Raw genomic sequence first — 15,414 nt, forward strand, 5'->3', positions numbered from 1 at the left:
AATTAGCAGAACGGAAGTGAGGGGTTATTACAGTCCTTCCAGCTCTGCTGAACCGTCTCCTCATATTGTATAATGCATTCCAACGTGACTCCAGCTCCCACCGTGAACGTAAACGATCACCTTTCAGACGGCTTCCTGCTAAAACACACAAAATTATGAGCTTGTGAAAGCAGAGTTACTGGCAGAGTTACTTGATAAACAGACTTCAGACCCTTGGGTCAGCGTGGCATTGAACCAGCAGCTGCACGCAATGACACATCTGCAGCATAAACACGTGCCCACGCACATCATCGCAAAGACACGACGCGGGATGACGCAGACTCTGTCAGCGCGAACGCCACCGACTTGAGGATTCTTTCTGATCAATAAACCAATTAATGTGTTGAGAAAGGATTAAGGGGCTTTTCAGTCCAGAACGACATCTCCCACAGCGCCTCAGACGCGCCTGCTGTAGTGGAATGCCAACCTGTCATTACCAGGAGATTACCTGTAATCTCTTATTACTTAGAGCTGGGCGGAGAAGCTTTCGTACAGGCCGTCTTAAGGACTCAAACGGCGCTGTCAGCCGGGCTTAGGGCCCAGTTTGTGCACCGACTCGTGTTTGTACAGAGACATGCCTGCATTCGAGGCCCGCGTCGCCGGCCGGAGCCTGGAACCAGCACACGCGCGCTCTACAGAGCAGACGTTAGAGTCAACAGGACTTAAAGTCAACTCTGTTTTCGTTTTTTTTTTTTTTTGTGTCCAGGAAGAGGTTGTGATCATCAAAGTGTTAAACGTCATTTATGCGAGCTGCGTGGAGACGTTCAGCACATCAGCAGGAGCGAAGCAGCAACTGGAGGACAAGTAACGACAGAACATGAAAATGAAAACATGAGTGTGTGAACTACTGTAGCTCTCTCTCTCTCTCTCTCTCTCTTTCTCTCTCTCTTTCTCTCTCTCTCTCTCTCTCGGATAATTGCTGTTTTGTCTTGACTGCATGTGCGGTTATTTATTTGCACAGGATCTCCCTCGGGGCGGGAGATGTTTTTCAGTGGAGCGTTCTGGTTCTGTGCAAAAATGCAATAAAGAAATGCCAGTGTTATTCTAGCCCACTTGGCAAAAAGACACTAATAAATAAAAGCATCAAACAACAACAACAATATGAAAAACACTGAAGCATCAACAAAATAAAATCACCAAAGGAAAACTGTTTTCATATTTCCTGTTTAAACAAATCCTTCAATCATTGCTGTGTAGCTGCAGGAGATTATTATTATGCAGCTACTTTAAGTTTGCTGTGTCATGTTTTTAAAGGGGTCACACAACATTTCCTGTTCGTTACATTCATTTAGCTCTGTAGAACACATGAAACCTCTCAAACCTGCATTTTGAACAGCAACACAAAAAACAAAATGAAACCTTCATAGCAGCAAATGGAAACATGAGCTGCAGACCTTTATGGCTGTTTCGTGCCAGCAGAAAAGATCGGCTCTGAACCAGTTTCGCCACATTACAGCGCAATGACACTACGTCAGCTGAGAAGTGTACCCAGCATGCTCCTGTGCCTCACCTCCGTCTCAGCGGCCCAGACGTCGGCTCTGTAGAGTGAGTGTGTCATTGTCCTTAAGGCCGGTCCTCAGCTGCACAGAGGAACAGGTGTGTCTGACATGAGGGGCAGGAAACGGGACAGGCGCCTCCCAGGACAGCAGGCGGGAGGAGTGAGGGTGAACAGAACCTGAACAGAACCTGCGCATCAGAGCACCTCCACCTGCAGCTCCTCAAAAGTTCAGCTCCTCAAAAATAAAAAAGACATGTGTAAGAAACTGTGCACATCAGTCTCTGCATATGTACAGACGTCAGACGTGAGCATTGGGAGCTAGTTTTGCAGCCTGATGTAGATTTAGTTTAGATCATAAAAGACCCATCAGTCGTGTGAATAGATCACTAATATACAGACACTAATTATGACTTTGTTATAAGAAAACATTTGGTACAATTTGGAAAAAAAAATAATTTCACCTGAAACGACACTGTTGTCATTTATGGATGAAATAGAATAGAAACTAACTAACTCCTCAAGCTCCTCACCTAACATCAACGGGCCAGATCCAGCAAGATATTATTAATCAATTGTGGAAGGAGACCCAAACTCCAACAAATATTCTAGCACATACAGTATTCAAGAATGCTATGTAAATATTTGACTTTGATAAAAGTACCATTATTCTTGTAGACCTTCAACAGGAGAAACATATCAAGTGTTTACACAATACAAAATGTCATTCTAATTATATTATCAGTGGTTTTACCCCATCATGTGGTACTTGTGTTATCCTGCATACAGTGTTAATGGAACACTCAGGTCTATGTAAATATGGTATGCAAATATCATTTTTCACTGCATGTGAAAATTAAATGTTGGTGATTAGATGCAGTTGATGATTCATTAATTGTTAAAATGCTCAGAGCAGGAACAGCCTGGCAAAAATCTGACCTGTGGTCCAATATGGACTCCACGTTTCAAAGGCTGCACCAAGTACAGTACTAGTATGATTACCAAACAAATCACAGCGGGCTGACGTTGGGTAATCTTCATTAACAGTGAGCCACTGAGCTGGGCTTGTTTGAGTTTCCTGCGTGATTTATCACAATAACAGCTGCTTGGGTTAATGGTTTCAACTGAACTATCGGTTCTATCATTTTGCCACGCCTCTGTTGACAGTCGAGTCTCGGTGGAACCATTTTTCAATCAGGTGATTGATTTCACTGAACTGACAAATTAGTACCTCCTGTGAAGAGGCGAATGTGTAAAAAGTCCACGCTTTATTTCCACATTAATCTGACCTTGATGAATTTATCGCACTAGACATTCGTCATCCGCTGAGTCACGAGTGAGGGGAAAGGAGGAGGTTGACCGTTCCACTGTAAATATGGATTGCTGGTCCTATTTTTCATGCTGTTGGTGAGGTTAGTGTGAGTCCTTCCACCTGGGCCACGAGTTTGTAACGAGAGAAGGCGTTTTCAACTCTGCGCACAACTATTGTGTTTTAAATCTCATAACTCTCACATGCACTGAGCCAAGATATCAGAGTAATAACTCACGTGCAATAAGTGAGGACTTCCAAATGGCCTAAGGGCTCGTCAACAAACTGCTTATTGACTATTACAGGAAGCTGAAGTGTTTTGGGAATTGAAATTAATGTCTTCTTCTATCTGAACGAATTCGTAGGACGACATATTAGTACATTTAAGAATGTTGTAACACATGTAGCACATTATTTCTGCTGACATAGAGCATTATTATATTATAACATCACTGCTAATGTTAACAACATAAAGTGATGCATTTAATAGGAATCGGCCTGTAAGACAAGCGAGAGCTCATTAGGGGTGTTTTATTTCATCACAAAAATAGCATAAAGCTATGTGTTGGTTTTTCCCTCAGCCATGTAGAGAGTATGATAGTTTATCAAGCAGACAAGTGAAAACACAGCGAAGTGCTTTCAGTCTGACCTCGTCCCCTCTCACCTTCTCCCTCTCTCTCCTCTGCCCTGGGGCATCGACGGGTGGGTCTAAGGAGAAGGGAGGTCGGGGGGGTGCTGGCATCACCCTCACACGGAGCTGAAAAAAGAAACCAAGTCTCAGAGGACGATGACCGGTCTCGACGTTGTTGAGACAGTGCTCGGGCGAGGAGGAATGGGGTAAATATCAATGGCGGTGGTCTCGCATAGCCCATCAGTCAATGTCTGCAGCCGGGTGTCGGAGCATCAGCGCAGAGCAGCCGCAGGGTTCACGCCACCGCCACTGTCCTCCTGCAGAATCGTACCCAGGTGAAAATAAAGCAACCCGAGCTGGGCATAAATCACCGGGAACATTTGTTGCCCCGGGTAATTGTACTTCATTCATCTTGGGGCATTTTTCCATTTGTCAGCTCCCAGAGGCCGCTGGGGCGACGGCTGAACAGGTCCTGGGTTGTGGTCTGACGGCGTCGAACCAGTCCTGCAGCAGAGAAGCCCGCAGGAAAGAGTCGCTCACAAGTGGTGAACTACACTTTTGAAATGCTCTTACACAGACGAGATCAGCAGGCCACGCACCCATCTGTGATTTACTTGGCTGCGTTTTTTGGTATTTTTCATGATTAACAATAGGACATAAAATACTGTGCATAAGAAATATGAACCTATTATGTGCAACTGTGTTTTTTTCTTATTTCACGTTTTTTGTGGTAAAACTCGAAATATTTAAATACCTTACAAAACTTCATTTATTTCATTAATGCAACTTACAGTAAAAGGTAAAACTAATATATGAGATAAACTCATTACATGCAAAGCAGCATAGTTTGAGGCATGATTATGGATTTGGGTTTTTATGAGCTATATGCCAAAATCATATCAAATTTTGCATGATTATTAAAAATTTTTCAGGTATCTTTTATATTGTGTGCTGTATGTATTTTTTATAAAGCAAAGAAAAATCTGGAAAATTTTGACCGGATGGTGATTTTCAAACTCTACAAAAGATAAGAAACTGTTTTAATCTATACATTATTAGACATAATTATTCATTATACAAAAGCAGCCATTAAAAGATAAGCGTAACATTAACAGTCAACGTCGGATCTCATCGCCATCATTGCTGTTTCTCCTAAGATTTCAACTTGAACACCCGAGGCCCAACAAGTGCCTGCTACCATCTGCCTCATGCCACGCTGGCTAGCAAACCGTTCAATCATTACAAACAAACCCTAGAACGCAGCCACGCACAGGCAGAGCACAGGCTGAAGGAGAGCGGAGGGGGGGGGTTCAACGTATTGTGATCCTCCTCTCTTTAGGAAGGCATCTATTAACACCAATTGTAACCCCGCTGCCTTGGAACCTGTCTTCAGCTGTTAACAACCTGCCAACTCTATTCACCTTAGACACTCGTCTTTAAGGGACACACACACACACACACACACACACACACACACACAGCCTCACAAAAGGCAGCGCTGGGTGTGAAGGCATCAGCGTCTCTGTTTAGAGGATGCAACACAACTCCAAAAAAGAAGAGCAGCGGTCACCACTGCTCTTGTTTGAGGAGATTTCCTTAAAGCATTGTGTCTACTTGTCTGAATAAATATGTGTCATGCCTGCTGCCTGCTATGAATCACACTTTGCTGGCTACACTTCCTTGGCGACCAATCAAAACCTTTGAATCACATCCTGTCAAAAAAAGGGTGTTAGCTTCATCGCGCAGGGATATCGGCTCCAAAGCTTAGTCAAAGCGCTGAACAACATTCCTACATTTCCCACAATGCCAACCAGTTGCACATTTTGCTGCAGGACAAATAAACTACATACACGTATGTAAATTTGGTCTACAGCATAACACAAGAAAAAGACACGCATTCAATAAAGGCTTCTCCTCCGAGGACTGGTCCGACGAGCGGCTGGGTGGCTGCCGCTGACAGGCGAGGATGTCTTTTATCAACAGGTGTGAGGAAGCCAATGAAGATATGAGGACAGATAGCACAGGCGGGCGTTCCAAACAGCCTCCAAAGAGAGAGAGCGAGACAAAGGTGGAACAAAACCACAGGCACATTCTCAGCCTGCAAACACCCTTTCACCACTTCCAGTCACACCTACACCCCCCCCCCCCCCCCGCCCCCCCTCCCACCCGGCACACTTATCTCACCCGAATCTGGAGGAGACGGATGCTCTAAGCAGCAACACGTTGCCAAGTCCAGCATAATTAGTAGAGGACGTGCAGCCGCCCATGGGCAAAGCTCGCTAACAGCCGTTCAGCCCCAAAACAAGCAGGCACCAATCTAGAACAAACAGCAGTAATGCCCTCCAGCATCTTATCAGGAACTCCTCACACACTACTAAACGTTGTGCCCAGATCGCTATTATTAGGTTACAGCAGGCAGATACAGGAACACTCTGTACAACATGCACAGATGTACACAACGTACCATTTATAATTTATTGAAATGTTTTGTATTTTGCTTTTGAAAAAAAAATCTCTCAGTCATTAAATGTCAATAAATAATTGACATTTATAATGTATGAGGGGAATTAAGTAATTACAGTGGATAGACAGGATCCATTAAATGTTTTTGTATCAACACAAAAAACCTCCAGACTGTACACAAAACACGACACAAGGCAAACAGCAAGCAAAATAATGGAGAAAACACTGTATTACAAAGGACGTGGCTTCCTGCCTGCTCTGCCAGATGGACACCTTCACTGTTGTACACCGGCCAAGATGGCTCCAGTCCAGACAGCAGGCGCAACCACAATATCTGTCCCAAGGGAAACAAGGGTATCTCTTAGTGTTCAGGTAGTGAGGGGGGAATGCATCCTGCTTCTAAACCTGGAAGAGGAAACTAATCCGGGGTCAAAGAGGGCCACTGTGTTGAGTGAGACTTCACATGGGGACGGGGTATTCAAAGTGTACCCTTCACCCTCCAACACCACCATCTTCATTAAAACCGTGCACCTGGGCCTAGGACTGATCCATGGGGAACCCCCTCATGGTCACCGCCAGTCAGGCCCTTAAATCTGTCCCCAGTCCCCCATTCATTCCCCACTTAACCCTCTTTCCTCCCCGATTCCGTCCTCTCAGCCACACTGGGTCAAGCTAGGAGCCACATTACTGAGTCAATGTGGACAGGAAGGGGATGAGATAACAAAAGGCCAACTTTGGATTGTTGCTGGCAAAAAAAAAGAAATGTTGGAAAAATGATCACTCTGGTCTTTATTTGTTACTCACACAATTAATAATAGTTTATAATCAGACATATGTTTCAGCACTTCTCCTGGGTTTCAGGAGCCCGGTGGCCAGTTGTCATCCGGTGTTGAGAGGGCGACATAGTCCTAGAGCCAGCTAACACCTGATGAAAGGCCTTCATTCATCTACACACACACACACACACACACACACACACACACACACACACACACACACACACACACACACACACACACAAACAAATCCTTTAGCTATTTTAGGACAGAACATTTCTGGCTTCATCTTTCTGATGCTGTTTTGTCATTCAGACACTGAAGGGCATAGCAGGTTTTAAATAAGTGCCATTTATATATGCAGTTTCATAATCAAGGTTTATAATTATAATATATATGTATAACGAAAATACATAAATGTATTGAGTTTTGCAGCATCATTTGCAGACTTACCACTATCTTTTGCAAGGAAAACGTCTTCTGACCTACTCTAGCTACAACTAGCAACACAGAAATTGTAGGGCTGTGATTTGTCATATTTTGAGTGTTTACGGAAAATGCATAATTTAAAAAATTCAAAATAGGAAATTGTATTTTTGATGACTGAGCAAAACTGATGTCATATGCAATGTCTTGTAAAGTGAAAAGTAAAAGGATCTAAAGTGAAAAAGCACATTTGATGGTATAAATATACTGTATCTTTTAACCCTTTTTTTATCTCTGCAACTGGCGACAGAGTTACAATATTACAGTCATTGTCTAAATTACCAACCGTGTGCCACTGCACATTTAACAAAACTGCACTCCCATTGGTCACATCTGTGGCTTAAATGCCTGTTTATTGAGAAGCGTAAGAACTCAGCTGTGCTGCGAGGTGAGGCCATTACCGAGCAGTCCAGTAGGTTTGTCTGAAGGTTCATGTCCCACCAAGAGTGTGTTTACACCAAGCCTGGTTCCCACTGAGTCACTGCGTGGAGGTCGGCCCCGGCGGCACACGTCCAACTCTGTGTTATCGTTTCTGGTAGCATTACCGCGCTTAAGTGTACCAACGTAATTTGTAACAATAAGAACAAACTAGCAGCATATACGGCACTTACTTATAGCCGCGCAGGAACCAAAGGAACAAGCCAGCACGGAAAACACATGTGAGCGTGACGTCTCGCTACACTTTGTCTCACAAACACAAGCGGGGCTCAGATTTCAGGCCCTGTGGTCGCCTAAATATATATCGAAGTACACATCAGGCTGCGTGTCACTACTGTTTACAGGAAAGTGATTTATGGGGCTTTTTGGGGAGAACAGGGAAGGGTGATACGGTCTGAACGAGCAAAAAGAGAAAAGGAGAGGGGCCAAGCTACCACGGTGGTTAAGTAATAACCAGAAAAGTCATTAATGAGGATTAAAATTGATTTTGTCTCCATTGTGATATGAGTTCCCTCGAGGAGCAATTAGTGAGCTTTGTCCTGTGGTTTGCTGGATGCTGCGTGTGGAAACTCAGCTCGGCGCTTGTGCCAATGCCAGACATTACTGCACAGCAATAAGAAAAACAGGGTTTGCATGTTGTCAAATGAAGCAGCTATACCTGACAGTGGAAGACGTGCTTTCTTCATGACACACACGACTGGCCTGACTGGTAAGCTTTCATTTTATTTAGACCAAGTGCATCTCACCGTGTGTGTGTGTGTGTGTGTGTGTGTGTGTGTGTGTGTGTGTGTGTGTGTGTGTGTGTGTGTGTGTGTGTGTGTGTGTGTGTGTGTGTGTGTGTGTGTGTGTGTGCGTGCATGGCCAGATGACACGTCCACACTTCACAGGTCCATAACTGTGTATTCTCAAAATACTTCAGGCTGCCATTATGGAGGCATGGTGGTATATTGTCAGTGAAGATGAGGAGCAAGATACCAGCTATAAGGGCTTTGAGCTTGTCACGTCGGGAACTGTGCGTCAGAAACTTTCAAAGGACAAACCTTTGGCACATAAATCGGTTTAGATTTTAATTAATTATTTCTGAATACGCTCTGATACAAAATATGAGGGCTAAATGTGTGACTACATGTATTGAAAGGTTCAAAAATAAAACACCTCGCTTTAGCCAAATCATCAAATCTGCCATCAAACGTGCATTTCAGCTTCAATAAAACTGCATCTGACCGATTCTATTAAATTGATTTACTTCAAAAGCAGAAGCAAATGAGGCTGCTATGTTTAGTTGTAATATGCTGATAGCTTGTGTATAAATTTGCTAATTTCACAGTATATGGTTTTTATTTTATCTCCCTCTGATGCTGCAGCCACGACGAAGCCGTGCTCTGTATATTTTCCTGGTGAAATCAACAGCACATGTTAACATGTTATTAGGGATGGTTGCCAATGTGCCACCGGTGCCATCGGACCAGTTTCCAGGCTATTTATTGCACTTGGCAAATGAATAAATTTGGATTCTGATAATGAGTTTGATGGGGGTCAAACTGTGAGCAGAGCAACATAAGCCACATGTGCTTTGCTGCAGTTACAAACCACATGAAACAAACGGAGGCGGGGGCGAGAGGAGGCAGCGATTCAGGCCAGATATGTCCAGATTCAAACACTCAGCAGAAGGTGGCCTGGTCTCAAACACCAAGCGACCACCCCAAAGTCACACTGTGTTCCCAGCTAAGATAAACCTGTGGTTGGGGTCTGGTGGCAGTGGATACGGCTGGTCAGCGAATTTTAACTCTCACAGTTCAAACCCATCCAAGTTTGCAAGGAAGAACCCAAGTGGCGGAAAAAAGAAAGTTCACATCGCAACGCGTTGTGTGCTTTGGCACGGCGAGAATGGCGATTTTTCTCTGAAGGGCGAGACAGAGAAGGAAGTATATGGGTGGGAGTGTAGTGTTTATTGGTTTCTGCCAGGCCGGAGAAGCAAACACAAGCAGAGCGAAACCCGATCGACTGGCACCGCGCCTGGGCCAGCGGCGGCGCTGCAGCGTCAGGGGAAAAACCTTCACAAACACACACAAGCGCGGGACCCAGGCCTCCAAATAATCACAAGATGAGCAGGGCAGATAAAAAAAATCCAAACACGTCTGAATTCGGGGCAAAAATGCCTCGGCATGTTTTACAGAGCTGACACAAAGCAGGAGCATTTGATGGACGATGACTTTCAAGCGTCTCCAAAGATGCCAGGAAGTTTTCCAATTGAAGTTTACTAATTCCATGCCTTGATCCTGTCCCACTCCCCCCCCCCCCCCCCCCCCCCCCCCTCACACGCGCACACACACACACACACACTTGCTGAGCAGGAAAATCCCTCTGTGGCGAGGCATTTCTTTTTAACTTGATATGCTTGTGAATCACCCCCAGTGCTGCTCCGCTAATGAACACAGGGCCCACAGACGGTGCCGTCCGTGCCCCGCTATGCTCCCCGATCACGCTGGAAAACAGGATCCAGCTGCCCAGCACCCTGTCATTACAGAGGGGGAGAAAATCCTCCCCGAACACCCTCCGCTTGCCCCTGGACCCGACTCATCCTCACCCATCATCGCCGCTGCCGCTAACCTTGGTCTGGACTTAACCTCCGTAACCTGCCCTGGTTCGCAGCTGCAACAATAAGCTGCATTTCCTATTATTCATCTTTTTTTTTTGCTTTTGGTCCACGTGTCCAGTCCCACTCTCGTTACCATAGCCAGATACTCATCCTGCACCTGAAATACTCGCTCTGCGGTTCCTGGAGTCACCTTGGCAGTAATGGATTTACTGTAAAGATTATTGTGCTGCTGCTGCTGTTGATGACATCATCACCTGACTGGAATGCATTTGCACACACGCAGCGTCTGACGCCTTTGGACGATTTCATGGATGCTGCCCGCAGTAACTGATTGTTGTCTTTCACGCAACATGACTGCATAGCACAATGAAAGCGATGACTCTCGAGCGACAGTCTCGGATCTGTATCTGTGCCAGACGCTAATATAAATCTAAGGGTGACGTGTAGAGCAGGAGGAGAAAGGTCTCGGCAGCAGGATGGCATGAGAAACAGCATACGACACACACACACACACACGGAAAAGTGAATGCAAAGACGAAGACAAAGCCACACACACACACACACACACACACACACACAGCTGATACCAGCATAGGGGTAGAGTGAAGCCATGTCTAATATGCTGAGTGAAAAGTAAACACAGATATGTGGCATCAGGGCTTCCCGCTTACTGACAAACCATCTGACTGAGAACAAGGCGGGAGCAGGAGGCCGCCAGGAGTTTAGGGTGTGGCAGGCTATAAATCACGCACGTGTTCCCTATATTCACATGCAGCATCCGCACACAACAGGAAAAAGGAGCAGATATAATTGCTCCATTGCCACTGTGTTGGTAGTAGTAATTGCAGAGGTGTGGCACATTTATACTAACGGAGACACATTTACAGCAAATTCCTCTGCAAAGTAAAACTGAATCTGCCACCAAGTCAAGATAATTATTGTAACTAGTCAGTATATGATATGATACCAGTAACAGACCAACAGACATGTCCCTGTGGCTCCATCCTCATATGTAACTGACAGAATTTTTTTGCTGACGCACAAGCTCACGAGCATTTGTGACTTCACCCACAGAACTTATACAAGTAGCACTTGTCACGTGTTGCCTTAGCATGTAAACCCTGCAACATGGACGAAGCAAGTACGTGGACTATGACTTGTTCTGTTCATTGAAAATAACGTTTTTTGCAAAGTTGGTGCTATTTCTTGTTTTCCCAAACCCATGTTACTGGGGAGATGTTGCTTAGGCCTCCAGTGTGTGTGTGTGTGTGTGTGTGTGTGTGTGTGTGTGTGTGTGTGTGTGTGTGTGTGTGTGTGTGTGTGTGTGTGTGCACGGCTGAGTGGCGTTTAACAGACTCCCCTGCTGGCTGTGTTGTAGACACAATAAAGGAACCATCAAACATTGTTGAAGGGGCTCTGATGACGTCTCCACCCACACACACAGTGCAGCCCTCTGCTCCAATCTGTCTTGTGGTTTGAAAAGTTTCACAAATCATGTTAACAAATATCTCGGGCTGAGCATCCTGTGGTTTTTTGCTCCAAAGTACAAGGAGCCGTGCACGTTTGTTGTGGTCAAGAAGATTCAACATGGTCTCTGAGGATGCCAGCAGCATGTGAAAAATAATTGTAGCCATAAAGGAAGGCCACTTGATATTAATGATGTGGTGTGTGGTAAAAGCCATGGGAAGTGCACGTGCATGTATGTGTGTGTGTGTGTGTACGTGTTTGTGTGTGTGTGCGTGTGTGTCAGAGACAAGTGTGCTTGGTCTGGGTCACCCAGACACACTTGTTTCCCAGTAGGATGGATCAGATGAGGGCCACAGGGCAAGAAGCAGACAGATTAATCAGAGTCATCAGCTCACGGTGTCCGATATCCCAGGGTGCAGTGCTGCAGCTGCCAGACCTGCAGTGGCAGCCATGATGGGCTCCAGGTGGGCAGATAGCTCCAGATACGGGGCCGTCCAGTAGCAGGGTTTGTACTGAAAAACAGTAGAAGGATTTTTACTGCTGGTTTGGAGTGGGCACGATTTGTTTTTCACAGTTTCACGTAAAAATAACAATATGCACAAACTTAATAAATAATGTTAGAACTTCACTTAATGAAGCCTTATGCGTGATAATATTTTCCCACACTCTCTCTTTATTTACAGCCATGCCGAGGTCTTGTGTCCTGTCTTATGCTCACATCCCTAAATTATACAGAATAGACAGATATTACATTTTTTATCAAATAGATAAAAAGTTCTATAGTGTAGGATGGACAGAAACAATAAACAGGTATATGCAAAACTAACAATAACAGTATGATCTACATGTGAAATCCTTCTAAAGTTCTTACTCATGAGGATAATTATGGGTAACACTAACGGAGCTAAGGCTGAGACCAGTGGACCCAAAAGCCCAGCTGGATTGTAAATTCACAGCAGAACCTCAACTTGACCCCTGTGAGCCTGTGACAGAAAACACATTGATCCAGTTATGGCCACTTTACTGCCTGCTGGTTTTCTAACAGGCAGCGAGGACGCAGTCTAACAACCAGAATACCTGCCTGTAGTCCTGTGTAAACGCTTTAAGTGTTTAGCTCATTGAACAGTGATTAGTGAGTGACTCGGTTGTTTTTAAGTCCTTTGGATTCATTTTTCATGTTAATTTATCAGCTTTGGTAAAACGTCCACATAAACACATGAGCCACTTGTTAGTTTGTCTGCAGCGCAGGAAGTTTTCTTAGATCCTTATCACAGATTTGAAAAATAACCTTCAGCAAAACTTGCTCATAGTACATTTTTGTCTGTCCTCTCTTTCAGCTCATGATGCCTAGTTAAATCCGGAAATTTGTGACAAGTTTGATTTAAGGGTGTTTGGACTGAAACAGCAGAAGCTCCTCTTAGCAATCCATCAAATCACACTGAAAGCAGATATTTTTCTAACCTGACGTGCATCGTGGAGGTACGAACGCAAACCTATAAATATAGCGTTTCATTTACCTCTGAGACAGCTTACACATGCTCATGGAACGAGGCATAAACATGGCTGCTGCTCTTTCTCACACTTTCTCTATGTGTACAGTATGTGTAACACAACCAATCGCTGTTTGAGTGAGTGAAGTATACAACGCATGCAAAAAAAAAAAACTCTAAAATTGCTTCCAATGACAATCTTTAATAACTGCTGTAATTAAAGATTTGTTTGCTGGCAGAAGCTGTACAGATTGGCTGAGTATATAGAATGGTTGAGGTTTCCAAGCTGATCCCAGTTCCCCATAAACTATTGCAAGGTATCATACATCCCTGGCAGGCGTTTTAACGTTGAATCATAGTTGAGTCAACATCATGATTATGGTTGAGTGACTATTGGATTATGTGTTCATTTTAAAAGGTAAATCAACATTGATGGGACAACGTTATTATAACTTCTTGCTGTCAGCATTATAGCATTAAAAGCTAGCACTAAATGCTAGCATTAAGCGCTAGCATTAAATACTGGCATCAAACTCTAGTATTAGGCACTAGCATTGAACGCTAGCATCAAATGCTACAGTAGCATTAAGCGCTAGCATTAAACACTAGCATCAAACGCTAGCAATAAACATTGTTTCAACGTTGAATCATTGAAACAACTGATATTTTAACGTTGAAGGTCGGTTGTGTGCCTGCTGGGTCTTGTCTAGTAAGTCAAAATGTGTTTTTAAATCTCAGCTATAAAGCCATGAATCCTGTTCCAACGCATCTGCTTCAACGTGTTAGACCATCTGCAGAATGTCCAACTAGTTCCAATAGTGAAAACTAGGCACAAACTACACTCACAGTCACTCAAAGGTGGCACAACGCTGGCCAACAGCCAGACACTGTCTTCAAGTGTTACAGCCCTTAAAGACAACATTCAGACAACTGAACTTTGAATAAAGTTGTCAACAGCTATGTTGGAATGCATTAAGTCCTAAGCATCAATTAGGAAAAGAACAATAGTCAAGGTGTTTGAAGCTGAATCACCAACACGGCTATTGACAGGTCCACCACTGTGACCTATATCGGGCCAAAACCAACAACTATGACATTTACAATGTGGATTCACCAGGATATCCTGCAGAGTCACTTGGAGGATTAGGGATGTGCCTTTCACTATCTCAGTGTTCTTTGTTTCACCCTATGGTGAATGCATAATATGGCGTCCGACTCAGATGACAATACTAGCAGGAGAACATGTCCAAGGCCAGGCAGTGTGTAATGCTGAGCTTCCTGCCCCTCCCTAACCAGGTGCTGAGAGACGTCTTGTAGGTGTAAATGTCACCTTTGTAGTCTTAAGCTTGTCTGTGCTAATGACCTGGCTCCCAAGCAAGGCAGCAGCTGACGTTTAATAAATTATTCCAATATGTTTTTACAGTGACGCAATTATTGTATAATTAGGATTAATAGAAAAATGCTATACAAATATTTATACCTACAACCACAACACATACAGTAAACACGTGCCTGAAGTATTGTTTTGCTCCATAGAGTATCTGCCCTAGTAACAGGACATGGTTGAAACTGAATGCTAGAAACATTCAAGTCTGACATGAGGAAACAAATAGTTACAATTTCAACATGTTAAAAGCAATTTTAGTGTCAGGGAAATCAAATTATCTTAGTCATAAGACCAAGATCCAGGTAATGTAATATTGTATTTCTTGTTGTATTTAAATGAGCTAGTCTGTAACTCCTCCGTCAGACTCCTCTCCATAGTCAGGGAGTAGAATGTGTTTCACTGTTTCACTATTTATCATATTTTATCTTATTATTATTTTCTTCGGACATAATAAAAAACAAACACTCTTCCACCAGCATCTTAAAACAATAACTTGTCTTGTTACTTTACACAAAACAAGTTTTGAATGTTAACATATTAATATTTAGGTTAAGTTTAGTTTATTTAAGGCTTTCTTTTTTTAAAACATTTGCTTATTCACAAAAAGGATAGTTTGTTCTGAATAGCGCTTTGTAATAAAATGCACCTCACTCTTTAGCTGTATAATATTCCATTATGCTCACTAGGGGGTCCCTAACTGTGCCCATCTGCTGTTTGTTTCAAAACAGGTAAGGGCACAGTGTTTTTTTTAGGACTTGTTGCTGTTGTTGTTATAACAAATGTTAAATAATTGTGATTATTAAATTATTTAGTGTTTTACATACAGTCCGTAAA

Source organism: Betta splendens, chromosome 9, assembly GCF_900634795.4.
Source record: "Betta splendens chromosome 9, fBetSpl5.4, whole genome shotgun sequence".
NCBI lineage: Eukaryota > Metazoa > Chordata > Actinopteri > Anabantiformes > Osphronemidae > Betta > Betta splendens.